Source organism: Peromyscus maniculatus, chromosome 4, assembly GCF_049852395.1.
Source record: "Peromyscus maniculatus bairdii isolate BWxNUB_F1_BW_parent chromosome 4, HU_Pman_BW_mat_3.1, whole genome shotgun sequence".
Taxonomy (NCBI): domain Eukaryota; kingdom Metazoa; phylum Chordata; class Mammalia; order Rodentia; family Cricetidae; genus Peromyscus; species Peromyscus maniculatus.
This window is the reverse complement of record NC_134855.1, coordinates 52,993,649-53,020,142: the sequence shown is the minus strand read 5'-3', so window position 1 is coordinate 53,020,142 and position 26,494 is coordinate 52,993,649. Positions and strand designations below refer to the sequence as shown.

Genomic DNA, 26,494 nt, shown 5'->3' with positions numbered 1-26,494 from the left:
AAGTCATAAAAAGTGAAATAACATAAACTACAAAATTTACTGTCCTCAGCAAATGCTGAAAATATCGTCCACAGTAAAATTAAATTAGCATGTAATAGACAGAGAAGGAGTGCGGAGTGGGTTTAAAAGAGGATCCAGGGGAAAACGACACTGTAACCTAATCAGGGTCATGGGGATTTAATTCGGACCCCCACCCCCTTGTGAATAAATGTGCTGATTACAGACAAGAGCTCGAGGGTTACCGGAGTCTCGCACATTGTCAATACTTTGCAAGAAATAATATATTGCAGATTGTGCGCCGCGCGGGGAGACCCAGTTAGCGTCCGGGGGGCGGCGGCGCGGGCCAGGGTGTCCACTAGGGTGCGCTGCGAGACCGGGAATCTCCGGCAAGGTGCCCACGCCGCCCGGGGCCTTGCACGCCTCGCCTCGCCCCCTCCAAATCATATTTACAGTGCGAGGGTCCCCCCCCCCAACACACACACACTCTTGTGACATTTTCTCCAAATCGGAAGAAAATGAAGTGTAGGTCGAGCTTTGCCGCAGGCAGCGCTCGGTGCCCTCGTTCGGATCAGGAGCCTGGGAGTGGGATGCGCTGTCCACCGCGATTCTAAACCTTGGGGGAGCATGGGGTCGGGGACAGACCAGAGCTCTTGGAGTGGCCGTCCACCCAAGGCGAAGCGGAAGAAGCCGCGAGGCAGATGTTCCAGCTTGTCGAGGGCCACCGGGGCGCTCCAGAGGCTGGTGGGGGGTCAAGTCCGTTCCCGCTGGGGACAAGTGCATCCGCCAACTCCAGAGCGACATCTCTCCCGCCTCGCCCTGTCCCGGGAGTTCAGAGTGATCCACCGCCCTGGGGTCCCTGCTCCCTGCCTCCCTGCAGTCCTGGGCCACTTGTCTGGCTCCAGGTCGTTGCCCAGGCGCACGGGCTCAGGAAGGCAGCTGCACCGGGTTTCCCCAACTCCCCGGGACAGGTATGGACCTGCCGGGCCCACGAAGACCGAAGGGTCTCCTCAGAACTCATCTTGGAGGCTCCGCCTGGGAAAGAGTACACCTTCCTCTCCAAGCTCCTCCGAGTGGACCCTGATGGGCAGGAAAAGGCTGGAGTGCAAAGCCCTGGCCTTTGCTGGTCGCCCTCGCTTTGCCAGAGAGAAGTGCCTTCCACCCACGTCGCCCCTCCCCGCAGCGCCACGTGCAGGTTTGTAAAGAGACGGGTGCCAGGTCTGAAAAGTTATGTCTCTGTACCGTCCAAGGAGAAAGATGTTGGTCATGGTGCCCAGTGAAAGTGCTTTTCAGCCATAGAGAATCAACATGTCCCCTCTGTTTCTGCAGTCCCCAAATGCCGCCTCTGAAGAGAGCGTGTCCGTGTGTTAATTGGAAGTTAGTGAAATGGGAAATGAGTGGGCAGTGACGTGTTTCGTGGCATTATTTCTCCTTAGGGATGTCCCAGGTCTAAGGCTGCATGTCAGAAGTAGACGTTTTGCCAGAAAGTATGTGTTTTTAGTCCAACCTGAGGAAAGCCTGGAGGTGGTGAGTTAAAGCGATCACCCGGGCTCCTAAGGGCTCCCGTGGAAGCTTACACGGGTTACTAGAATGAAGACAGCTTGTAGTTGTAATTTTCCAGATGGCAAGGACCATTGCTAGGGAAGTGGCAAGGTGAGTGTTCGAGGGCAAAAGGCATCCCTAAGCCTGTCTAGATAAGTAGAACTCCCAGACAACTCCAGCTCGAGAGCAGTTGGTGCAAACCGACCCCGGTTTTACACACTTTTTCCTGTAGGAGAAAGGTGTTTAACTGTTTTTAAATGACAATGTTTCCTGTCATCTGCGAAATACGGTGTTGAATTTTAAATAGGTTGGAACATCAGGTTTAGAAAAACAAACGAGTCAACTGAATGTGATTTGGCCTTTGCTATCAAAGGCTTTGAGGGCTGGTACGAACAGAATTTCAGGGGATGGATATAAATAACACAGGTCCTCTTTGAGGCGACTGTCTGTCTGCCTTTGGGGATGGGGCAGGTGGCACAGCAGAGGGCCACTGTGAATGTGCTGGGTCACTGCTGCCTGTCCAGAAGTGGAGTGAACACACCCGCGGCAGCTCGGCTCAGAGGCAGGGTTTTTACTGCCGAGGGGTTTTCTCCGAATGGGTGAGACTCGGAGCTTTCATTTCAAATTTGTAATCTCGCTTTCTTTCATTTATGAAGCTCAAAGGGGAACTTTATACTTTGCGTTATTTTGTTCTGTGTCCACAGTTTGGATTAAAATGAATCCATTCTCTAATTTAAAAAGCACATTCATAAGTATTAAAATATCACAACTATTTTACCTCTCTCCTGCTAGACAGGATTGCTGTAATTAGTCTTTTTTTTTTAATTAAAGAAGATTGATACAGCATCATTCAAGACATTTAATGGAGAGAGAGCTTCCAAGCCTGTGAATACAATCTATATTACATTTTAAGGTCAAATGTTTTTGTAAGGAAACTTGGTGATGCATATATTCTAAATGAATGTAAGAATAAGCTGTAAAAAAATGTTTTCCCCATGCCATATCACCTCCTCCAAAAAGCAAAACATTCAGGGACTATTTTTTTCATTATCTAAAAATGCAAACATTGATATAAAGTATATAGGTAATTAGATCTGTTAAGATGGTAGAAACCTTTCAATGTGTTACGAGGAAACTAAAAACATTCTTAGCCCTTCTTATATTTTCAGAACTTGAAAAGGCAAGGAGTTTGTAAAAAGCATTTTATTACTGCGGTAAAGTGACCAGTAAAATGTCAAGTAATTATTTTTTCCAAAGTCAACTTTAAAATCGGTATGAATTTTTAGTGACTGGTTTTTCTCTTAAGAGCTCCAAATGTTTAATTATATCTGCTATCAGAAAAAAGTACTGAATTTTATTCAATTCTACCTCTTGTACATTTTTTTAAAAAAGCTAGTAAATGCTTTGTGTTAATCTTCTTTTGATAGCCATGAACTGGATTTGAACATGTGCCTTAGAGTAAAAACAACCCAAGTTCATTTCTCTTTCTGGAACGTGGCATTGATCCTGGTCTCAATTTTTATGCACCTGGACTGCAACTGAAATCAATTTGGACATGACAAATGTAGGAAAATGTTAAGACAGTGAAAGTTTTATACTGAAGACTGTATATTAAGGAATAAAATAACTAATAGTTGAGGTTAAATCATGAAGTCTATCAGTTATTCTTTCCATGATCATTTTAAGGTCCCTTTGCACAGAGGGATTTTCTTGTGTTCTGTATTTATGACCCTCTAAATTATTTTACCCTGCAACTTCAAAACTCAATAACCAAATACCAAATTTATGTATTTTTAAGGTGACTAAAGCTAAGCATATGAGAAGCAGATTGGTTTATGAAAGCAAGTGAGCACTGTAAATTATATTTTAAAATACAGACTCAGCCTCAGTTTCTGACAGAAATCTCGTGGCCAGCTCATCACTTTTCCAGATCAGTTTTAAACCCACAAGGGAAAACTCCATTTTTCCACATTAGAAGTTCATATTTGAGTTTCGTTAACTGTAAAATCACTCTGAAGCGAGTGTTTTGTGAAAAGCGTCATTCTCTGTGTTTGTTCCATCGACTACGTATGAACGTATAAAAGTCTAGTTTAAAGACCAGTAAAAGTGAGGAAATTCCTAGTCAAAAGAGTTAATTCCATTCATAATTCTTCCCTGTCCCCGGCCTTAGGAACCTTGCGGTTTAGAGTGACAGGTCAGAAATAAGTTGATTTGCTTTATAAGCCGGAAGCAGCTTACTCTGGCCTTGCTGGAAGAGGCTTAACTTGATAAAAGGAAGGAATTTGGGCTAGGCTTTTTGGTTACCCAGGAATTTTCCAATCTCACCATTTTTTTCAGATTTTCACTTTTGAAAGTGTAAACACTGAGGGACACCTTTCTGTGTGTGTTCTGAGGTCAGATTGGCTTTCACTCATCTCTTTCCTTCCTGCTTCTACATCCGTCCAGTAATTCTTCCAAATCCTGGGGATGCAGAGGCCCTGCAAAAGGCAAACACAACATATGTGGTTGTTCTGGCCTTCACCACCTTCGCCCAGCCTTCCCTTCATTCTCAGTGAATTAATTTAATAAACCCTCAGGAGTTTAGCAGCGATTGATACAAGGTTCAAATGCCACATCCTCGGCCCCAAGGTTTTGAAGGAATTGACAAGAAATCCACTTAGACTTTGCCCTCTGAGTTGGGGGAAAACACTTCGGAAACCCCATGCATTTAAGCTGGGGGTTGGGACTTCCACAGACTGTTTTTAAAGCTTATATAATCCATCCACTCATTTCCCAAGGCTGCCCTTTGTAGTAGTTTCTGCCTTCCCCGAGTTTGGTGTTCAGAGAAACTTTTAAACATTTTCATTAAGTTTCTTAAACCTCCTGATGAAATGTAATTTTAAACCAGACTGGTGTGCCCAGGGAGAGTCTTTACATAGTAACTTCAATCTGATGTGAACTCAGGTGACCTTTAAAAAAAATCTTGAAAATGTGGGTTTCAGGCAGAAAAGGCTGCCGTCTACTTAGAGTAGGGTTGGCCAGGACCGGTTACTACCCACCCAGCATGCTTCATTAGACTAGAACAAACACTGAAATACTGAATTACTGGCTCCCCTCCCTTTTTTTTTTTTTTAAAAAAAAATGTAGGTTATTTTGTGTCCTTACAATTGAACATTTGGAAAGACTTCCTGTCTTTGATGTACAGTGGCTTGTCACCTGTTTGGTTAGTCCCCTTGACAGCTGAAGCTCTGTTCCTCCTATGAAAGATTCAACAACTCCATATCCTAGCTGAAGTCTCTGGGATCCCAGAACACAGCGGTGCCTGAGGCTGGGGGACTCGCCTTTGCAAGCCGGCACCTGAGGATCCCTGTGCCAAGCTTCATTCCTCTAGGTCCAAGAGCCTAGAAGAATAGCCTGGAGCCATACACTCACCTGGATGAAGCCATAAAGAGGTAAGCTTTCATAACGAGGGGGCCATATATCAAAACTCACAGCTTTTGAGACTGGGACTAACTGGTGTTCAAACGTTAGTGTCTCCTGCCAGAGTGTAAAACAGTAACGTGCCAAATATGCCAAGGCTGGTGAAACTACTTAAGTCATCAACCCGCCGACCCGTGTCCTTAAAAAAAATATGACTTTCAGTTGAAGAGGGCCCATTACTTTATCATCTTTAATGATATGGAACCTACTATTAAATATCTCTAGTAAAAAAAAATGGCCAGCTTTAAAAGAAAATACCATCTCTCTCTCTCTCTCTCTCTCTCTCTCTCTCTCTCTCTCTCTCTCTCTCTCTCTCTCTCTCACACACACACACACACACACACACACACACACGAGTGTATTAGTATACATGTGACTTGTTTCTAACAATGACAGATAAACTTATTTTTCTGAGTTTGTACAGGGGCACACACAGCTCTTTGTAAACTATAACACTCATTACAAGTGAATGTTATTTCTAAGTATTCAAATAGCTGTTTAATATCACTCCATCCAACCTTTAATTCTTGAGTTCCCACTGCAAAGACTCAGTTTGTGCTCTTTGGAGGACCACCAGTTCTTTGGAACTTTGAGCTCAAATAAGGAATCTTCACAGAGTGAAACTTCCATGAGTGCTTTCATGAAATTATTAAGTAAACATTTGCGAGCTTACGAACTTGTGAGGTTTTCTTTTCAAAGAACTGGATTCATGTGTACACAAAATAAAGGCTTTCTGATGGATAGATGCAAGGACAGAGAGGCTGCCTGCCTGTGAGTTTGATTAGCAACCCCAGACAGAAGACATTCTAATGAACGAGTGTTGTGGGGGTGGGGTGGGGGTGGAGGAAACCCCACTCATTGTTACACAGTTCTGGTTTAAGATTATGATCAAGTACAGAGATGAGATAGAAGTTGAGTGTGTCAAAAGGAGTGTCCGCCTAAATTCTGTTTACAATTCTTTCCCAGTGAATCGGGGTGCAGTTCTGATGCCTCTGCACTTTCTTTTTATGGATACAAATCACATTGACCCATTTGATTTCTCTGCAAGAAAGTGTAGCCCGGCAATAGAGTCAGCTCTCCTGAAGGTGCAGGCACCTGCCAGGTTGCTCTTTTGTCACACCTTGTGAGTCACCCAGAGAAAACACCTTCATGAACACCTTTTGACAACGTCCATCTCAAAGACACACCTCTGATGTCTCCCAAGGCAAGGGCCACTACATCCAACCAAGAGGATGAACTCTGGATTCACGCATTTATTTCAAGGTGATCTTGGCCACTCTAAGCCAAGTGTTATACTCAGTTATCAAATGAAAATACTACTTTTAGTCACATGCTACCAAACTTTTAAAATGTTCTAGTTGCCCCTTGATGACGTCACAGAATGCATGAGAACGTGACAGGTAGGGAAAAAGTGGCTAAGGATCCCTACAGACTCAGAGCACTAAAAACCACTTTGAAGACAACCAGCTGCCTTTTTTTCTTTTTTTAATTATCTTTAGGGAAACTCCAAAACCCACATGACATCTACCTTAAAAGCATCAGGAGTATTCTAATTGGATAATAAGCATCCATATTTTCCTTCTGGCAAATGGAAAGGAATTAGGAATGAAATTTTATGATGATTATAAACTGTATTGCTGACCCAAGAGACAAGAACAGTTATGAAAAATATGTCTATGTATTTGGTATCAATGTGAATCTAGACTTTTAAAAAATTCATCTCAAAATCTCAAGCATCTTATTAAAGCTTAGAAAATAATGTTCTCCTTATGAAAACAATAAAACTTATCATTGTGATTGATATTATAGTGTCAATGTTGCAATAGGTGCTGTGCCCAATTCAGCAACTGATTTAGTCTTTGTATATTGAGCTTATGATAAAGTAAACTCGGCTGTACATTTATAAACTTCTATAAATGTGATCTACATATTTACAAATCAAAGAATTCATCGAATGCAAATTTCATCTATAAAGACGAAAGATGGTAGAAGGTTTTCCTTTGAGAAGAGTTTTTTCTGTCTCCTTGAATTAAGGTTATTAATTATAAGACGGAAAAGTGAGTTTTAAAATCTTGCAAAGCTGACAAACTTAGCTTTTACTACTGTTTCGGGACAGGGGTAACCTAAAGTGAACTTTAACGATGAGCAGTTGTGCGGGGTGTTGGGGGCGCACACCTTTAATCCCAGCACCCAGAAGGCAGAGGCAGGCGGACCTCTGAGAATTCCAGGCCAGCCTGGTCTACAGAGCGAGATCCAGGACAGCCAAGGCTATACAAAGAAACTCTGTCTTGAAAAAAACAAACAAAAACAAAGCAAAACAAACAATTCTCCAAAAACAACAATAGCAAACCAGTAGCAGTTATTTAAAAACATGTTTAACTTACACAAATTTAAATCTTCGTTCGGGTTTGGGGCAATCCACTGAGCCAGGTTCCAAGAGACCAGGGCCTGTGTGAGATTCCTCATTGAGAGTAAGATATTTCTGTCTTAAAATTAAGGCTACCTATTAGCCAACATGATCACTTAACTCTACAGCCTCACGTTTCCTGCTGAAAATGGCCAGAGGACAGTGGAAAAGGGGGCCAATGCACTGCACTTACACCCAGGCTAGAATTGGCCCCCCAGATACCATGCTCAGAAAATGAAGTCCTGGTGAGTATGTCTAACTGTGTGTAGTTTGTTCTATCTAAGAGAAGCTGCCTCAGTAAAGAACCTCCTCTGCGAGAACTAAGTGGAATATATCCGGATCTAACCTCTGTCCCTGAGCCTGGTTTGGAATCCAGCTTCCTTTTATGACCCTCAACAAGTTATTTTACTGGTCTAAGTCTCAGCTTCCTCATTCATAAAATGTAGTTTGGAATTAATACCTCTCTGAAGTATGAGTGTAAGTATCAGTAGCATAATGTTCACAGTTCTCTGGAACACAGTCTGATGCTGGAGGTCCAGAAGGAAACAAGGCTAACACTTGGTTCTCATACTTACGCATTTTCTAAAAATTGGGAGGTTGGTCCAGGAAGAGAGCATTTCAATGCAATGATTGCATCTTGTCTACAGTTGGAACCACACCCTTGATGGGAAACCTGATGTCTCTGTGGTAGTCTTTCATTCCTCCCCCATCACTACCCCGAGAAAAATAGTCCCGTGTGTCATGGGAGACCTCACTGACCTTTGCTTCAAGTCAAATTAGAAACTAACCCAAAAGCCTCGAAGCACTCCATTCCCATAAGATAAGGGGAAATCCTTGCCAATCCATTCTGGGACCTGTGGAGAATGTACAAACGGCAGCCAACGGCATCCAGAGCTTTCTTCTTTCTCTCCTTTCTTTTTTAAAAATTCTTCTGGGGAGTGACTTTTAGATGCCAAGATTGATCCTGTGATTAGTTTTTATGGCCAAGTTATAAAGTCTTGAACACAAGGACCCAGAATAGAAGTGCTGACACCCTGCAACCAGAGCCATGTGACTGGCACCCCTAATCTTTCTGTGACTGATGCCCCAAAATAAACTTGAGATAATTGACACATGATTGAAGTGGAGGGAAACTGATGTAACTTTCACATGTGAGTACCTGGAACAGTTAAGAAACTGCCTGATCTAGATCATTCGTTGTTATTGTCCGGAAGGCTCCAGGAAAACACCACCAGGTTCTCACTTAAAAGTTAGTTCGCTGCAATAAACTGAGACTTTGAAACTGGAGTTAAGGGGTGATGTACTGTTTTACATCGGCTTGTTCAGTGGTTCTGGACAGCCAAAGGAAAGATACTGGAGTAACTCCTGCCGGAAGTAATCACTAAGGAACCTGTCCATAATATTTTCACTAGCAGAGAGAATGAGACAGAGGAAAGAATCATGTCCCCAAACTATAGCTGTTGTTATATATCTCATCCATTATTCTAGATGTCAGTATTGATGATAGGGAGGTGTCAGTCACTTGTTCAGATGCCCAGATGTCACTGAAGCTTGTTTTCAGGTTACATTGGATGTTTTTATGGCAATTTCCTGGTGTTCTATACAGTTGGCCTTTTTTTTTTTTGTTTATTTGTTTATTTGGTGTCTGTTCAGTTCTTTCTTTGGCATTTCCTCTTGACATATTTATTCTCAGATGGTCTGACTCATAGAGTATGACTCATTAAGCATCGTTCTAAGATTGCAGAGTGTCAGGGAATAGTCTAATCAGGACCGAAATTAATTAGTATGTTTTTGGAGGTTACTGCATGTTTTCATCTCTTATCTAGGTGGGTGAGGGGGAGGTAGATGAGGCACAAAGTCTTGTCAGCCAGGACAGGACATTCTGCTTTGGGTACAAAGCATCAGATGATTCAAGAGGTAGACCATGAAGAGCTAAAGAGTGTAGTGTGTACCTTAGCACTTGAGGACATCAAAGGAAGAAGTCTCCGAGAGAACACGAAGAGCTGTGAAGGTTCTTCGGAAGGGAAGCAGAAATTTGGCTGGATAAAAAGGACGTTGCCAATAAACGGGGACCTGATTAGAGATAGGCTCCATGTGTTCTGGAACTGAAAAGTTCCAGGAAGAGGGCTTTATTAGGACCCTCCCTCTGCTTCCTGGTTTTGTTGGCCACGGGTGGCTGGTTTTCACTCAGGCAGATTGGACAATGTGTACACACTAAGATCTACTTCATTTTAACGTTTTGTCTTGTCCCTCCTAAGTTAAGTTAAAATGATATTCTGATCTCACAATTTGCTTGAAAACCCCCTGTTGGCTCCCTGAGGTTCAATCTCCTGAAGATTTCTTGGCAGATCTTGGAGAACCAGTTTCCTCCTCCTGAGCCCTGTACAACTCCAGAGACCCAGGTTCAGCTCCCTGGGACCCCTGTTACAACTGTAGACCCCGCAGCCCGTCCTATTTTCTCTAGTCCTTGGTGAAAAGCCCAGGGCTTGGTTAGCCTATCATTTCTTCAGGACAAACACGCAAGGCCTCACCGCTCTTCCCTCTCCCTGCCCTTAGCATTTTTCATAGTATAGACACTACTCTTTCCATTTCCAGTGCGTTTATCTTGATGACATTTTGATTTGCTCACATATTATCTGTGCATTTGTTTGTTTTATTTTGTAGGGCACGATTGAGCAAATGTTCAAAGCCCTCCCATACACCTTCTTCCCTCTCATACAGACAGTCGTCCATTGTTGATACCATCCACTTAAATGTCAGTCAGTTATAATTGATGGGCCTTCATCCATCATTGTCACAATCATCATCATCATCACCATCATCACCCAAATGCAGTCTTTTATATCCAGGATTCACTCTTGGTATTGAGATTCTATCCATTTAGACAAATGTACATGACATATGTTTACATTATGGTATCACATGAAATAAGTTTACTACCCTTTAAAAATCCTCTGTTCTCTTGGGTTTACTCCTTTTTATACCCTACTTCCTGTAGCTAGAAGATTTCCTGTGTCCCAACCTGCTGGTGGTCAGGACAAATATCTCTCACCTGCCAGTCCTGCAGCCGCTTGGACCCAAGTAAACACGCAGAGGCTTATATTATTTATAAACTGTATGGCCTAATGGCTCAGGCTTCTTGCTAGCTAGATCTTACATCTTAAATTAACCCATTTCTATACATCTGTACCTTGCCACGTGGCTCATGGCTTACCAGTATCTTTACATCTTGCTTCTCATGGCAGCAGCTGGCAGTATCTCCTGACCCAGCCTTCCTGTTCCCAGAATTCTCCTCTCTGCTTGTCCTGCCTACACTTCCTGCCTGGCTACTGGCCAATCAGCATTTTATTTATTTACCAATTAGAGCAACACATTCACAGCATACAGAGCGATATCCACAGCAACTTCCCAACATCCACTGTTCTTATTACTTGCTGCAATCTTGCCCTGTCCAGAATATTATCTAGTTGGAATCATCTAGAATGCAGCCTTTTTAGACTGACTTCTTCCACTAACTTAGTAATAAGCGCTTAAGTTTCCTCCAGTTCTTTTATTTATTTGTTTGTTTGTTTTTTGAGACAGGGTTTCTCTGTGTCACCCTGGCTGTTCTGGAACTTGCTCTATAGACCAGGCTGGCTTCAAACTCACAGAGATCCGCCTGTCTCTGCCTCCTGAGTGCTGAGATTAAAGGCATGAACCACCACCACCACCACCCAGTCTTTCAGGTATTTTTCAAGACTTGATACTTATAGCAAGACTTAACAGCAACATTCCATTGCCTAGAGACACCATAGTTTATCAGTTCACCAACTGAATGACTTCTTCATTGCTTCCAGGTTTCCACAATCATGAATAAAGCTGCTATAAATGCTATGTGCAAGATTTTCTGTGGACACATTTTATTTTAATGACTTACTTGATGCCTGTCTTTTCCATGAGACTTTAAACTTCTTACAAATAAAAAACTATGTTTTACTTCATTACAAGTGATAAGCAGAAAGCCTGGCCTCTACTCCTTTCATTCATTAATTGTTCAGTCATCCAAAAATCCCTATTGTCTACTTCCAATGTGCCACAATGCAACAAGGAGCGAAAGAGAGACTGCCTGACCTCTTGTTCTGGCTATGACAATAAACAATAGTAAATGAGCTAAGCATAAAACATGCAATATGTATGTACTTACAGTAATAAATGCTTGGGAGGAAAATAAAGCAAGGAAATAAAATAGAAAGTTTCAAATGTGTTGGGGAGCTAGATGGGGTAGCCATGGGAAACCCCGCTAAGATGGCTAACTTTGGAACAGAGACCTGAGGAAGTAAGGCTAAGCCATATAGCAAGCTGAGAGAAACAGACAGGCCGAGGACGTTGTAAGGGCCAGAGCTCCAGCTGGTGCCTCCAGGCACAGTGTGGAGGTCAGTGGGAGTGCTGGTTACTCTTCTCATTGTCATGACTAAATATCTGAGATAAGCAACTTCAGGGAGAAAGGATTTGCTTTGGCTCACAGTTCAGAGGGTTCATCATGACAGGGAAAGTGTGGCAGCCGGAGTAGTGGGGCAGCTCACTGTGGCAGAAGCTTCCCACGTGATGCTGACCAGAAAACAAAAATAAAAATAACAACAACAAAAAAAACAAAAACAAAAACAAAACAGAGAAATCCAGTCATAAGTAGCACTGAGCTCTAACCCTTAATGACGATCACCAGTGACCCTCCTCTGCCAGCCATGTTTCCTGCTACAAAAGCTCCACAACCTCCCAAAACAGGGGACCAGGGTTCAAACACGTGAGCCTGGAGAGGACATTTCACAGTCTACGTAGCAGTGAGCTGAAACACAGAGCGGAAACTAGAGGGAAGAACACTGACCCTATGCTGTCACAAATGGCTGCAGGACTGTTACTTGCTATTGTATAAGATGTAAACCTCAGGTAAGACTAGACTGCTGTTTTATGCTTTAAAGACTATTTTAAATGGCAACTTCAATGATGTGTTTAGTGATAACAGCTCAACATTAAACAAAGCGCAGCTATCATCAGCTTATTGAATACAAATAACCAGCACACCCAGGGCTACCCAGAAATCTTATGCAAAATGCAGATGTGCCACAGACAGTTCATGACCTCACAGGGTGTCTTTGCTGGACATTCATGGGTGGGTGTGACAGAACATGGAAGCGGGTTGTTCCAACTACCGAAGAGTTTTGATTTCCTGGGGAGATGGCTGAGCCAGTGAAGGACTGGCGGCACAGGCACATGGACATGAGTTCGATCTCCAGAACCCATGTTAAAAGGAGTTGGGTGTGATGGTGCACACTTGTAATGCTGGGCTGAGGAGTCAGAGACGAGAGGATCCCTGGGGCTCAGGAGCCAGTCAGTCTAGCCTACTTGGCGAGCTCGAGGCCAGTGAGAGGCCTTGTCTTCAAAAAGCAAGATGATGCATGGGACCGACCTAGGCCCTCTGAATGTGATGACAGTTGTGTAGCTTGATCTGTTTGTGGGGCCCCTAGCAGTGAGATCAGGACCTGTCACTAGCTCGTGAGCCAGCGTTTGGGAACCTGTTCCCCATGCAGGGATGCCTCACCCAGCACTGATGCAGGGAGAGGAGCTTGGTCCTGCTGCAACGTGAAATGGCATGCTTTGCTGATTCCCATGGAAGGAATGGAGGACTGGATGAGGGGATGGACAGGAAGTGGGGAGAGCAGACAGGAAGAGAGGAGGGAGGGGAAACTGTGGTTGGCATGGAAAACAAATGAAAAATTTTAATTAAAAAAAAGCAAGAGGAAATGACTCCTTAGGAAGGACATCAAGAGTTGGTCTCTGTCCTCCAAACACATACGTACACACATACAGGTACACAAAAGAATTTTAACTTAGAATTCATGTTCATAAAGAAGAGGAGATATGGATAATTATAAAGACAGAATAGAAAATAGTTGCAGCTTTGATGCAATTGTTCAGCAGTTTTGAACTTTGACAGTTACATATATAGACCCGTGGTTTGACTTAAGATTTTCCCCCCTTTTACAGAAATAAGAATTTTTCACTTCCTATACAGTGCTCAGTAAATTATGCCTTATATAAAAATGGGCTTTGTATGAATGGATTGTCATGGTAAGTTTACTAAGCACATTGAAAGTGGGGGAGGCTAAGCTGTAGTGTTCAAAGTGTCGGGTGGATTAAATACACCTAGTGGATTGGGCTTGCGTTTGGTCTGTTGGGGTGGAGCGCTGCCATGAGCTAACACTTCTTTGCTAACACGACTAGGAACTAAAGTAACTGTTTCCTCAGAGGGAAAGCACTGCACACTTATGCACTGAGAAAGAGTTCTGCAGGTGCCAGAAAGGGGTCCAAGTATAAGAAAGTCCTTTCTTAATAGACACGGGTTCCACAAATTCCTCTGTGTAGAACATCTGGCCCAGACTAACAGTGCCAAGAATCACTTAGCAGGACTGAGCTCCCCAGGCCACTCGCACTCCATCAGCACACACCTGACACACCAGCTTCTCTTCTTTCAACCCTTAGTCACAGAGCGCATGAATGGAGCCCTCTAAGACAAGGTACACAAGAACTAGGGCTGGACCAATACACAATCATTAAATGTCATCACATAAGACAGTGAGACCAGCTTTCTACCAAAGAAAAACAAATCTTTATTATGTTTATCCAAAATCTATGCCACGCCAAAAATCTCCAGTTGGCATAGCACATGGTATGACCTGGAAAATGTAAATACAGTAGAGAAACAAATGATACTCTGTATATCACTGTTGGTGCCCATGAGCTCAGCAGAGGGGAAATAGGAATTGAAAATATCTTGAAAGACATCAGTCAAGACAGATTTTGGTGGCCCTTGTTCTGACCTGCAGCTTTCAGGCTGTTTGTAGGGCACTGACGGCCCCTCACATCGACTTGACGTGGGACTGAAGTCTCTGTTTCTTCGAATCTAGTCCTTTTGTCAAAGTTAAAGGTAGTTGAGTTCAAGTTGGGTCTGAAATCCTGTGACCCTCAGCTCTGTGATCAAAGTCCACTGTAGGTATTTGAATGGATGCCAGCGAAGCTCAGGCTCCGCTTCAAACAGGTCCTCCAAGCACCTCTCAGCCATGTGCAGGGGTTTGCTGAGTTTGATCTTGAGCTCTGCACATTTGGGGAGTCGACAGTGCCGGTGGCTGATAAGCCCTGCTTGGCAGAGCTCTGCTTTAATTATCGTGGCCCTCGGGTCTGTTCCATTTCCCGTATTTCAGCACCTGACTGGGTGTAACCTTATCTTTCCATTTCGCATGCATGATGGATCTAAACCAGTACAGGTGAAGTTTGTCTTTGACCCAACAGCTGGATTACTTCCAGGTTTCACAACCATGGGAAAAAAAAATCCCCAAACCTCAGCTCTTCTTATCATCCCATTTTGTGGAACAGCCATGGTGGGTGAGATGCTAACACAGTTAGTCACAGTTCCAGTATTGATCGATTAAACTTTATTCTCCACCAAGTGTACATGCTTAGAGGGAGGTTGTATTTGTGGGTAACAATGAGGTTTCTCTCAGAAGCCTTGGGAATGGGAAATGGCCAACCTCTGGACATCAAGAACTTAAATAAATGCATAACTGAAAGAGATAAAATGTTTCCTTTCCATTTGGGAAAAATCATTTCAGAAAAAGTAGGGGTACAGCCCAACTTGCAAGGAGCACAAGGCCTTCAGTTTGAGGTCACCTTTAATTGACTGTGTACTTTTATTTCGCAAACATTTTTTTTTCAAATCATAGAACTCACTCACTGTCTCTATTTTTTCCCTTTAAAGTCATACTCATTAGCATACTAAGGAACTAATTTTAAAACATGCTTACCCTGGGAATACAATATGGCTCTAGTAAAAGAAAGTATGTGACCTCGGGTGAACTGCACTGGGACACAAAATAAGTAACCAGAGAGGCAGAGATCTGTCCAGAATGCCTTAAGGATGAGGGCACTTCCGTCACTGGGGAGTGGGTAGGTACTTGGGTTATTTGGAATGTCATGTGCCCTTACTATGGGCTTCATAGACTATGTCCTGGTGCTATTCACTCTCCCTTGAGAGACTTCTGAATAATAAGCTTCTTAAATAATATGATATCAAAAAGATGCTGTCAGATGTTTTTCAAGACCAGTGACTGCTGAGGGTCTCCATCTGCATCTTTCCAGGGGCAAATAAAAGTGATAAATATTTTGAATTTTTAATTGCTTTGCCCTCCATATACACACAAAAACTCATGTGTTCAAGGCTTGGTCCTCAGTGCAGTGTTCAAAAGTAGGACTTTCAGGAAGTGGTTGGTTTGGGAGGGATCTGACCTAATCAGTGGATTGATCTATTGATAGAGACATAATTCAATAGCATTAATAATTGGAGGTTGTGGGAAAGAGGATATGAGCCTATTTGGAGGATGTAGGTCTCTGGGAGGCTTGGTCATTATGGATATACCTTACGCCCAGTCTCCCTCACCCAACCTCTCTCTCCGCTGTGAGGTAGGCTCTTTGCTACATCACCTGTTCACCAATGTTCTTCCTCATGGTGCACCCTTGTCAAAACAGAGGCACGTGATCATGGACTGGAATCATGGAACCATGAGCCAAAGCAAACACCCTCTATCATTAAGTTGCTTTCTCAAAGGCATTCTGTCACAATCATTGTCTTAAGTGTTTTGTTTTTGTTTTAATTGCTGTGAAGAGATACCATGACCACAGCAACTCTTATAAGGAAAACATTTCATTGAGGGGGCTTGCTTACAGTTTCAGCAGGTCAGTTCATTATCATCAAGATGGGACATGGCGAAACGTAGGCAGACTTAGCTGAGAGTCCTACATCTTGCAGACAACAGGAAGTTGACTGAGACACTGGGCAGTATCCTACGCATAGGAAACCTCAGAGTCCACCCCCGTAGTGACACACTTCCTCCAACAAGGCCACACCCACTCCAACAAAGCCACACCTCCTAGTAGTGTCACTCCCCATAAAGTTATGGGGGCCAATTAAATTCAAACTACCACATCATAAAAAGTGACAAACAGGTGGGATGAAAGGTTTACTGCACCTTGAAGAGAGATAGTCTGCATTTCTGACTATAAATAGTCAGCATGTCTACTTAGTCATCAGTTTCTTATAAATTAACTAAGTTATGCCGTTTCTGAACATCTTGAAAAGCACTTGGGTCTGACTTCTCCATTTGTGTACTGGGTGGGGATGCTAAGCCTCTGTGGGATTGTTGTTTTAAAAAAGGTGAGTACTTAATGCCTGCCACATCACGAGCATTACACAAATCTACTTAATATTCAATTTTATTTCTGTTATGATTCTTTATTTCAAAGATCAACAGATGTCCAACACAATTTATAATGTGCTAGAGATTTTTAAACCCATTCTCCATCACGCCATTGTTAACAAAATATACATTACTTTCTTTTATTATCATGTGAAAGTTACAAAAACTCACAGTATTTTCTTATCTTGTAAAACCAAAGAAAATGCCAGTGTAGTTCTTCCTTTAAGAATTCTACTCCCTAGAGCTGGAGAGGTGGCTTATTGGCTAAAAGTGTGTAGTGCTCTGCCAAGCTGTCCTCTTACCTTCACACACACACTGTGACATATACACAGGCACTCCTACATGCACACATCATACACACACACACACACACATCATACACACACACACACACACACACACACTTGAAAATAAAATAATTTTTAGAAAGAATTAAACTCCCTATTTTGGAATTTGTGTTATCAATGTTATTATACAGTCAATAAAGGTCATAAGGTACTGGGAGGTGGGACTGGGGCAGGGTGGGGATCAGAACATTCGTAAGAATTTGGTTGAATTGTCAGACTTCCTTACAATACCACACAGTTGTACAAGATACTGAGTTGAGAACATTAAAAGTAGATCTCTGGACTTGGTGCTACTAACTGAAAATAGCCCATTTGAACAAGCAAACAATTTTCAAAGCATTAAATTTGCATTTTAAAACTGTTACAGTTGTTCTTTACTTTCCAATAAATACACCCAGAAAACCAAAAGGTCAACATTTAAGTTTGGCTTGGTGACATTCAATACAAAAAAAAAGTCACAACGCACAATGAATTTTTTTGATACAAGTCATAGGAAGAACAGGAACCCGCAGGGGAAAGGTGGCCAATGTGGGATAGCCCACTGGAGATTCTTCTGAGACCCTTGTCCCTGAGAATCGGACTGAACTTTATGTGTTTGTACATGCACATTTTAATGCCTGCTTCATCTTAACTATGTACACTGTTCCCTGTGGCTGTAGCATAATAAAATTAGCATACATTTCCTTTTCTTTCACAATTTCATGGAGGGAAGTTCCATTCTTACTCTAGATCGGAGCAACTTTGGCATTTAATTCTTTTTCTCTCTCCTTACGTCAAGAACACTCATCTCTTCAATTAAACGAGGCATTTTCTGGCTTCTCTTGTCATATCAGCTTGGCCATCACTATTCCCCTTGTGTTTTGGGACTACGTGGAGTGAAATAAGGATTAAACACAGCTGTTGTATTGTGACAGTCAGTTTGATAGCCTACATCGTTACCAAAAGTCTCTAATGGTAATGGACACCGGGATAATTCCTATCCTGGGCAGGCAAGGTCTGACAGCAATACTTCATCTCGTCATTCATAAGGGCACACGCGGTTGAAGCCCTCGAGGTTGCTATGTCTGTAACTTTCCATATAACATTTTGGACTACAGTTAACTTTGGGTAGCTGGACGAGGAAAGCAAGTCTTGGGTAAATGGGCGTGTCTTATATTCTGACTCCACCCACAAACTGTGGGCTGCTGCCGGGAGTGAGGAAGTGATACATGGCAATTAGTATCATTAAAACCAGATTCTGGCCTCACCGAGTTTTCCATTTGGTTAGTGTAAAGACCTCCCTCCTCCTCGTATCTACTTCTGATATTGTCAACAGCAGCGGGAATGCCACCTTTCCTGCAAGAATCACACCGTTAAATGACCTAGAGTCTTGGGCACAGCAAAGGCTCAGGATTCTGTACACCAGGGACCTTTAACAAAACAAACCTAGATCTAGATCTAGGAACCATTATCCTAGTATTCACCTTGGACTCTGGGGTCAGGAGTAGCCATACCCAGTCACCGCCTCTAAATTTAAGTGCACCTGGTACAAGATGTCAAGGGTCCACGAGACTGTCATCACTAACTTGTAGAAGAGAATGAGGAGCAGGAATTGCGGAGAGGTCCTCTGTGGCATCCGGCTGTGTAGATGCTGTTAGAGATTTGGTTTTTAGGAAAAGGACGTCTGGAAACATCATCCGAAAAGTCTGATACAGGGCAGGAAGCTGAGCTTGGGTTGGTAGCCTGCAGTCTGTCCACACCTCTGAAAAAACCGCCCTGGGTTCTAGCTTTCTTCTACGACCTCGAGTGACCTCATCCAGGTTGCAGCTTCCTTTCTTTCCAGTGAGCTCACTAATGCCTTCTCTACCTCTCATGATACTGTAAAGCTAAAACAAGTGATGGTATCTTTTGCCCTAAGTTTTGGGCACCTTGAGCTCTGTGCCCAGAGTGACTAGGGAGGGGTTTCTATTGGGCGAAGGAATGTGTTGATTATGAAATAGGGGGTCCTGATAGTCGACTTGGGAAATGTTGAGTGGACCATTCTGAAGAAACAGGGCTCTAGAGGACAACCACAGTTCAGCAGGGAATACGAGTGAGAAGCAAAAGCCTGAGAAGATGCTGCTGTCTTGAGAGAAAAGGGACTTCAGACTGGGATAAGGAGTAGCTTAAACTATTCCTGTCTGGCTCTTTATTTGGACAAAACTTGTGAGGAAAGGCCCCAACTCTCTGACGCTGTGAGCTTGTGTGCACAGGCGCAGTCGTCAGGTGGCGTTGGTCAGGGCGCTGGGCTCAGCGCGGCTGAGCGTGATGGATGGCTCAGCGTGCTGTTTATCTAGCACAGGTTGGTATTTCACCTCTGTTTTCATTAGACTGATGGTAAGGTAATAATTCTTTCCTCTAGCTGAGAAATCTGTCTTCAGCCATTTGTTGATCTTCTCGAACGGGCACTGCAGGTGCACAGAAGTCGCCCTAAAGGAGGTTTTGAATGAAATCTTAAATAATGCCGGTCGGCATCATGGAGTGCCAGCAGCGCAGACGTCCCCTAGATTTTCTGTGCTTATTGCTACGTGGGATCACACTGACCCAAGGAACAACTCAAAGGAATGGCACAAGGTAGAAGACCTTGTGACAGTCACACATTTATTACTCGGGAATAACTCAAGCCTTTGTGGTAAGCGGCATTTAAGGCAGCGCTTCTTCATGAGAGGTTTCTACGAAGCAGGGTGGTGCAGTGGAAAAGGCCGCAGACTCTCTCAGATAGTTCCAGCATGACTCACCCTCTGGATAAATCTCTTCATGGCTCAGAACCACAGATTCTCCATCTCTCAAGGGAAGATAATAATGCATGCCCACGTTTTAATTGGAAGCACTGATCAAGAGAGAACAGCTATTAGCTTCTCTCCAAGGATGGCTGGAAGAAACAACCGAGAACCACGGCAGGCACGTGTCTTTAAAGAGCTGCAGGTCCTGAGTTGTCTCCTTCCGGCTTCTGTCATGGCAAGCACAGAGTGAAGGAGAAAGGTTACCAGCTCAGTTAAACATCGGTCCAGGAAGGACCACCCCCCACCCCCAAACACACACACACACACACACACACACACACACACACACACACACACACACACACACACCAGAGGAGCCGAAGCCATCTGAGCTGATTTCTGGATGTGAGACTGCGATGGAACTTCACAAAGGGGATTCATACAGTGTGTGATTCACCTGGAGAGAAGTAGAAAGGCAGCCACTCCCGAGGAGGGGGCCATAACAAAAGACAAGCTTTTAGGATGTTAGTCCTAGCGCCTGGGATTCCATTATGAGTGAAGGTCCCTTCCCATCACCCTGTAGGGGCCATCCACTGACTCACCCATCCATCCACCCAACCACCCATCCATCCATCCATCCATCCATCCATCCATCCATCCATCCATCCACCCACCCTTTCTGCACCATTGTTCTCTTGCCTGGGAAATGATCCTCATTAAATATAACTATGGGTGACCAGGTGTCCTGGTCTACTCACAACAGTCCCCTTACACATTTTGTGTCAGAGTGAATATTATAGCACACCCACCAACTCTCTGCATGTCTGGGTTTAAACCATAATTTATGTAATACCCTAAACACAACGTTAAGTTTTCTGAAGGAGCCATCTCAACCCCTGGTGCATGCAAATGTACAGCCTTTCTACCAAAGCTTTGCTGGCTGATGCTATACAAATACAAAGGAGTTACTTATTACTTTATTATTTACACTTTATAATTCTCACATAGCTGTTCTGTAGTCATCCATACTATTTTCACAGCATCCCGAGTTAATGGGAGTAATTATATATATGTAAAAAAAAACAAAAAAAAAACAGTGCTTAATAAAATGTGGTGCTTCGAAGTATTGAATGAATCAAAAGGTGATTCTTTGAACATTTATTCTTTGAACATCTCATACATTTATACAATGTCTATTGATCATATCCACCCACATTTGCTCCCTCCAATTCCTCCAATTCCCCCCCATCTTCCTCCCAATTCATAGCAGGGTTTTGTTGTTGCTGTTGTTATTGCTGTGAGCATATTGAGGCCAAATAGTGATGCCTGTGCATGGGTATCATAATGCACCAAGGCATAGGCAACCTAGATAAGGTGATTTTAAAACTCCTACAAGTTGTTTTTGAAGATTTTTTAAATCGGTTTTTAAAAATTTTTTAATTGATCCTTTGGGAATTTCACATCATGTCCTCCCAACCCCACTCATCTCCCAGTCCCTCACATATCTACCCTTCACCCTTGTAGTGTTTCCTCGAAAAGGAAAACTAAAAGGGAAATAATAAAAATAAGATGAGAATAAAAAACAAATAAGAATATTAATTAAACAACAAACAAAAAAGCAAACAAAAAAACCACTTTGCCTTTCCATCTTTCCCACCTCTTCATCATCTCAGTGGCACTGGGAGCTGCTGTGTGTCAGGCAGGAGACCCTCTTGTCCAAACAGCTTTACTTGCAAATGTTCATTGTGTCATGTGTTGTTGGTCAGGTTCAAGGCCTCTGGCCTCTGGTACCATCAATACTGGACCCTCACCAAAACGCCGCTTGGATATCATGGTGTTGCTCCGAGTCATGGAGATCCTGCCTCTCTGGTGAGGAGTGAGCTCTGGAGCTGGAATCACAGGCTGCTGTGAATCACCCAGTGTAGGTGCTGGGAACTGAACTAGGGTCCTCTGCCAGAGCAGGGAATACCCTTGACTACTGATCCTTCTTGGCAGCCTCTAGGTGATGTCTTTAATGAGGGAGAATTACCCCCAAAATACCATTGTCAAGTCAATTAACACATCTTCCCTAAACTGTCAATCAAGCATCAACTATTTTTCTATTTTTTCCAATTATGTATACATTTGTGCCATGGGAGAGAGTTCTGAACATGAATACAGTGCCTTCCAAGGCCAGAAAAGGATGTTGGGATCCCCTGGAGCTGGAATTCCAGGCAGTTGCGAGATGCTAGATGTAGGTGCTGGGAACTAAACTCTGGTCCTCTGCAAAAGCAGTATGAGCATTTAACCACTGAGCCTTCTCTCCAGCCCCAACCATTATTATTAACAGTACCAAATAACTGTCTCAATTAAAGAATTGTTTTCACTGATTTAGTTTTCAGTCAAACAATCATTTAACAAAAAGTGAGAAGATTCCTGGCATTGTGATAGATGGGGGAAGGGCAACGAAGGGAAAATTCTCTGGTCATCGGAAAATGCGCTGGCCCCGGGGTGAAGAGAGGAGCTGACCGAAGCAGGTAATCTGGCTGTAACAGCACACAGCCCAGCACTGGGGCCAGTGCCGCCCCTAAGCATGGGAAGACACAGGGAAGTGGGGCGCTGTCCTGAGGTGCCTGTGAGAATAAGACAAAGAGGGAGGCGGGGAGGGGATTTTCCTTGCTGGGGATGGGGTCTGGTGATAGAGCAGTTAAACAGCAGACCTCTACCCTCCCCCTCCAAAAAAAAAAAAAAAGGAAAAGGAGGAGGAGGGGGAGGACGAAGAGGAGGAGGAGAGAGAAGGTGAAGGAAGAAAATGGGAGAGATATTTTCTAATACTAAAAAGTAAACCAGTAGATACAGATTCAAGAGCCAGGAAGCATCCTTTCATTTGAACACTGTCTTCCTGTTCACTCTAAAGGGAGTAACTGCTAACAGCGGAGGTTTCTGCAGGTCTGTGGGTCTGATTGGGTGAATGAATGTATGTTCACATTTAGAAAACTCTTAGGTTAGCATTGCACAGCTACATTTTCTCATGGGAACATGTGATTCACACATACAACTGAAATGTTCACATACAGAGAACAAATGATACCAATTTAAAAAATGTATGTCATATTTAACCCAATCTTGCTGAAATACCATAGTTTCAACCAGTAATAAAATGTAAATATAATGAGGTATTTTCAACTTTGTTTTCATGTAAAAATCTTCAATAAATGATGCTTCTCTTATAGAGAGCATATCCCAGTTCACATTTGTCCCCTTGGAGTACTCAGTAGCCACGCGGAGCCCCTGGCTTTCATGTTAAACACAGGGGTTTGCGACATCCAAATCAAATCTCTCCATGATCTCAAACAAAGTGAACCCAGAATATCCTAGCTGGTTTTCATCATGCCTACTAATCCCTCACTAGCGAAAACAGCATGTGCCTCAAGAAGGGAGAAAGAGATCCATGTTCCATCTGAGGGATTTTTCTTATTCTTGACAGTCAACAGTGTTTACAATGACAGCCCCTATCTCTCATGGCCAAACTATGCTACAGTCTTAGAAAGATAAATATTTTAGCTATGGTATGCTCCAAGCATTTGGGGCTCCAAAAGGTAGCTAGAGAGTCCATTACCACTGTGGTCAGCTTGCAGTTATGCCGCTACAGGGCCGTTCAGGACCCATTGCTTCATCTGAGAAGGTGCGCTCAGGGAAAGCCCTCCTACAAAGTGTCGCTGTGGTTGTTGGTGGTTTTGTGGTTGGTGGTGGCTTTTTTGTTCATTTGCTTCTCACTGGAATAGCTGTAGTACTATTTGCCTACAACGCATTAGTCTGTTGAGCCAAGCCAACATACGGACGAATGACTCACTGACGGCTGGCTACCGTTGGGAACAGCGATGTCTGGTCAATTTCTCTATCTGCGAAATGACAATAACTGTGACATTAGGCTTGTCACAGAGTGAGGATATGAACAAAATGCTTCCGTCTTTCTGATTCCCAGTTTAGCACACCACTTGTGATTACTGTTAGATTCTTTTTCAATCTCCCAAAGTGTTTGTGAGAGAGAGAGGGCCATTCAGTGAATCACTTTTCCTTTATTCTCCTTAGTGGGTTGCTCAAAGCTGGTGACAAGAACATTACTAATTGCCTAGCTGGTGCCAGGGGCACTGTGGAGACTCTGAGGAAGTCACTATTCGCTACAACCGGTATAAAAGCTGATCACTCTCCAGAGAGGCAGCATGCTGTCCTGAGAGAATGGCTGGCTGGTGCCTCCAAGTTCTCAGACGGTGCACAGCCCGGGGCAAGCTGCTTTAATGGCAACCTTCTCAGCTGTGGAAAACGGCGGAGCCATCCTTACTGCTTCGGAGGAGAGCTGTGCTTATTAATTAGTTTGTATTTCAAAGTGCTCCAACAATTGGGAAGTTTCACTGTTGAATTAAGGAAATTTTCCTTTCATCTTCTCCCCGACAACATTAAGATGAAAGAAACCATGCTCACTGGGGCTAAAAGCAAGATGGAGGAGATCGGGGGAGGGCGGGGGAGCTGACAAACCTGACTTGAGGTGGTGGCTCATTTCCCCGACAGTGAGATGGCACCCATTAGAAAGAGCTTTGCAAGCGAAGAGTCTGGAAGGGCACCCACACTTGCTCTCAGAAGCACATTTGTTTTAGACTTAATTTTTATGAGCCATTCAAGAAAAAAGGAAAAGAGAGAGAAAATGAGGCCCATCACACTGTGGTAGGGGATTTGAAAATGAGAACTGGCACAAACAGTATCATCGGGCTGTCTTACTGGAGAAACAGGTTGGGTCTGCTCATATCCCTACCTTGGGACTCACAAATGTCTGTGTTCCTTTTTCCAGCTTACCTCTGGATGTCCTTTGGTTTTTCTTATTGTCTTCCATTATAAGAAAGAGGAGGAGAGAAAGGAAGACAGAGGGGGCAGGGAAGGGAGGGAGGGAGGGAGGGAGGGAGGGAGGGAGGGAGGGAGGGAGGGAGGGAGGGAGGGAGGGAGGGATGAGTTCACGCTCTCCCCGAGGCTCACTGTCAGCTCTGTTTCTCTGTCTATACTGTGGAATGCAGCTGTCTGGCTCACACTGCACTTCTCTGTTTCTTCCATTCTAGCCAAGGTCATAGGACAAGTTTTCACCCTGGAGAAGGAACAGAAGCGGAGTTTCTGGGAAGTGGTTTTCCCTGCACTGCTACCCAGGAGGGCTGGAAATGATTCTAAAGCTATAGGAAGGCTAAGGCCCAAGAGAGAAGCCCGACCCCTTCGTGGCTGCAGAGGAAAAGTCTTTTTCAGATAAGGACTGCCTTTGGCCTCTTCTGAGAAATAGTTTCTGTTAAGTTGCTGAAACGCTGATTTGTTGTTATAGCAGCCATTGTTCTCCTAACTAACACAATATAAACTCACAGCTGGCTTTGCTCTTCCAAATTATAGTTGCTTTTCCCATGCCAGACCATGAACTCCTTTAGGACTTACCTAGTGCAGTGAAAGGTGTCTAAGGTGTTTAACCAGTTCATGTAGAAAAGGGGCAGGAGTCGGGAGTAAGGGGATGGAAGGGAGGGGGCGGAGTGGGAGGGGGGTTGAATCAATGTGTACATTTCTAGTTACTCACTTACTTCGTTTTGTGTTTTCAAAGTCAACAGACACATTCCCACCCCCCTACTCCCGCCCTCCCCCACTCCCACCCTCCCATCATCCAATGAGAAGAAGAGTATTGCTACTTTCTTCCTAGTCTTCCAAGAGAATGGACTCCATGCCATGAAGGAAATAGCTGGTCAGGGGAAAGTAATCCCTTAGAGTAAGCAATCCACATATCATCACCCAAGAGAGCTGGGCCATGGCCAACATCTCCATCAGCAACTTGAAAGAGTTCTCTGTCTTCCCAACACAATAAAACTGGAGACATGAGGACCCCAGCTCCAGCCAGCACCATCAGGAGGAGCCAAACCACATCATCACTTGTAGGTTTTAGGATTTATGACTGACCGGGATAGAAAATAGAGGCAGACAGGACAGTTGGCTGACTTCATCGTCCACAAGAGATTATATGTATTAATAATAGGGCATTGTAGATAGTGGAGTTTTTCTAATAACATCCTTAGCAATCAAAGAAAACATCTTAGAAAAAAAGAGAGACAACAAAAACGGTCAGATGGCTGGGGGTTGAGAACTCTTTTCAGGTGCAAGGGGTGACATTTCTCTCTTGGTGGTTTCCTGCCTTCTGCCTTCAGGACAGAGCTTCTGACATCGCAGAACATGAGAACATGTTTACATTTGCTGTTGATATCTGCTGACTCCAGTATTAATCGGTGAAGCTAAAATCATTCTCTTTCTAGGGATCCTGTGAAGATGCCCCTGGGGAGGTCCTTCCTTTGTTGAGATCGCCCTTAGAACTACGTTCCTTAACCAGCAGCACACTTTTGCTTTGTTCTAGCGATGCTCTAGAATATTTACTCTGAGCTCAAAGGCAGAGCCATGCTGCTTCCAGCCCAGAACGCAAAACACTGTGGAAAAATTCTGATTGATTCATGATTTCATGTGATGGAAATTCTTAAGCCTCATTATAGTCGATGAAAACTCAAGCTAGTGTTGTTTTGTCTAACACTTGCAAGTTGGAATTATTTAAATGCATGTTAATGAAGCCACTGGTTCTTCGTTCGTTTAGAGGTTTCACTTTATGTGTATGACAGGTAGGTTTGCATTAGTATTTGTACACTGCTAACATGCAGTGCCCGAGGAGGTCAGAAG

General features: G+C 43.6%; 1 long non-coding RNA gene across 1 annotated transcript; it reads left to right on the top strand.

Annotated features, from left to right (window-relative positions):
* The first annotated feature begins 479 nt into the window (after positions 1–479).
* On the top strand, positions 480–23,007 carry LOC143272897 (uncharacterized). Its single transcript, XR_013050530.1, has 2 exons — positions 480–4,970; positions 19,417–23,007. It is a non-coding gene; the product is annotated as an uncharacterized LOC143272897 (long non-coding RNA).
* The last annotated feature ends 3,487 nt before the right edge of the window (positions 23,008–26,494 follow it).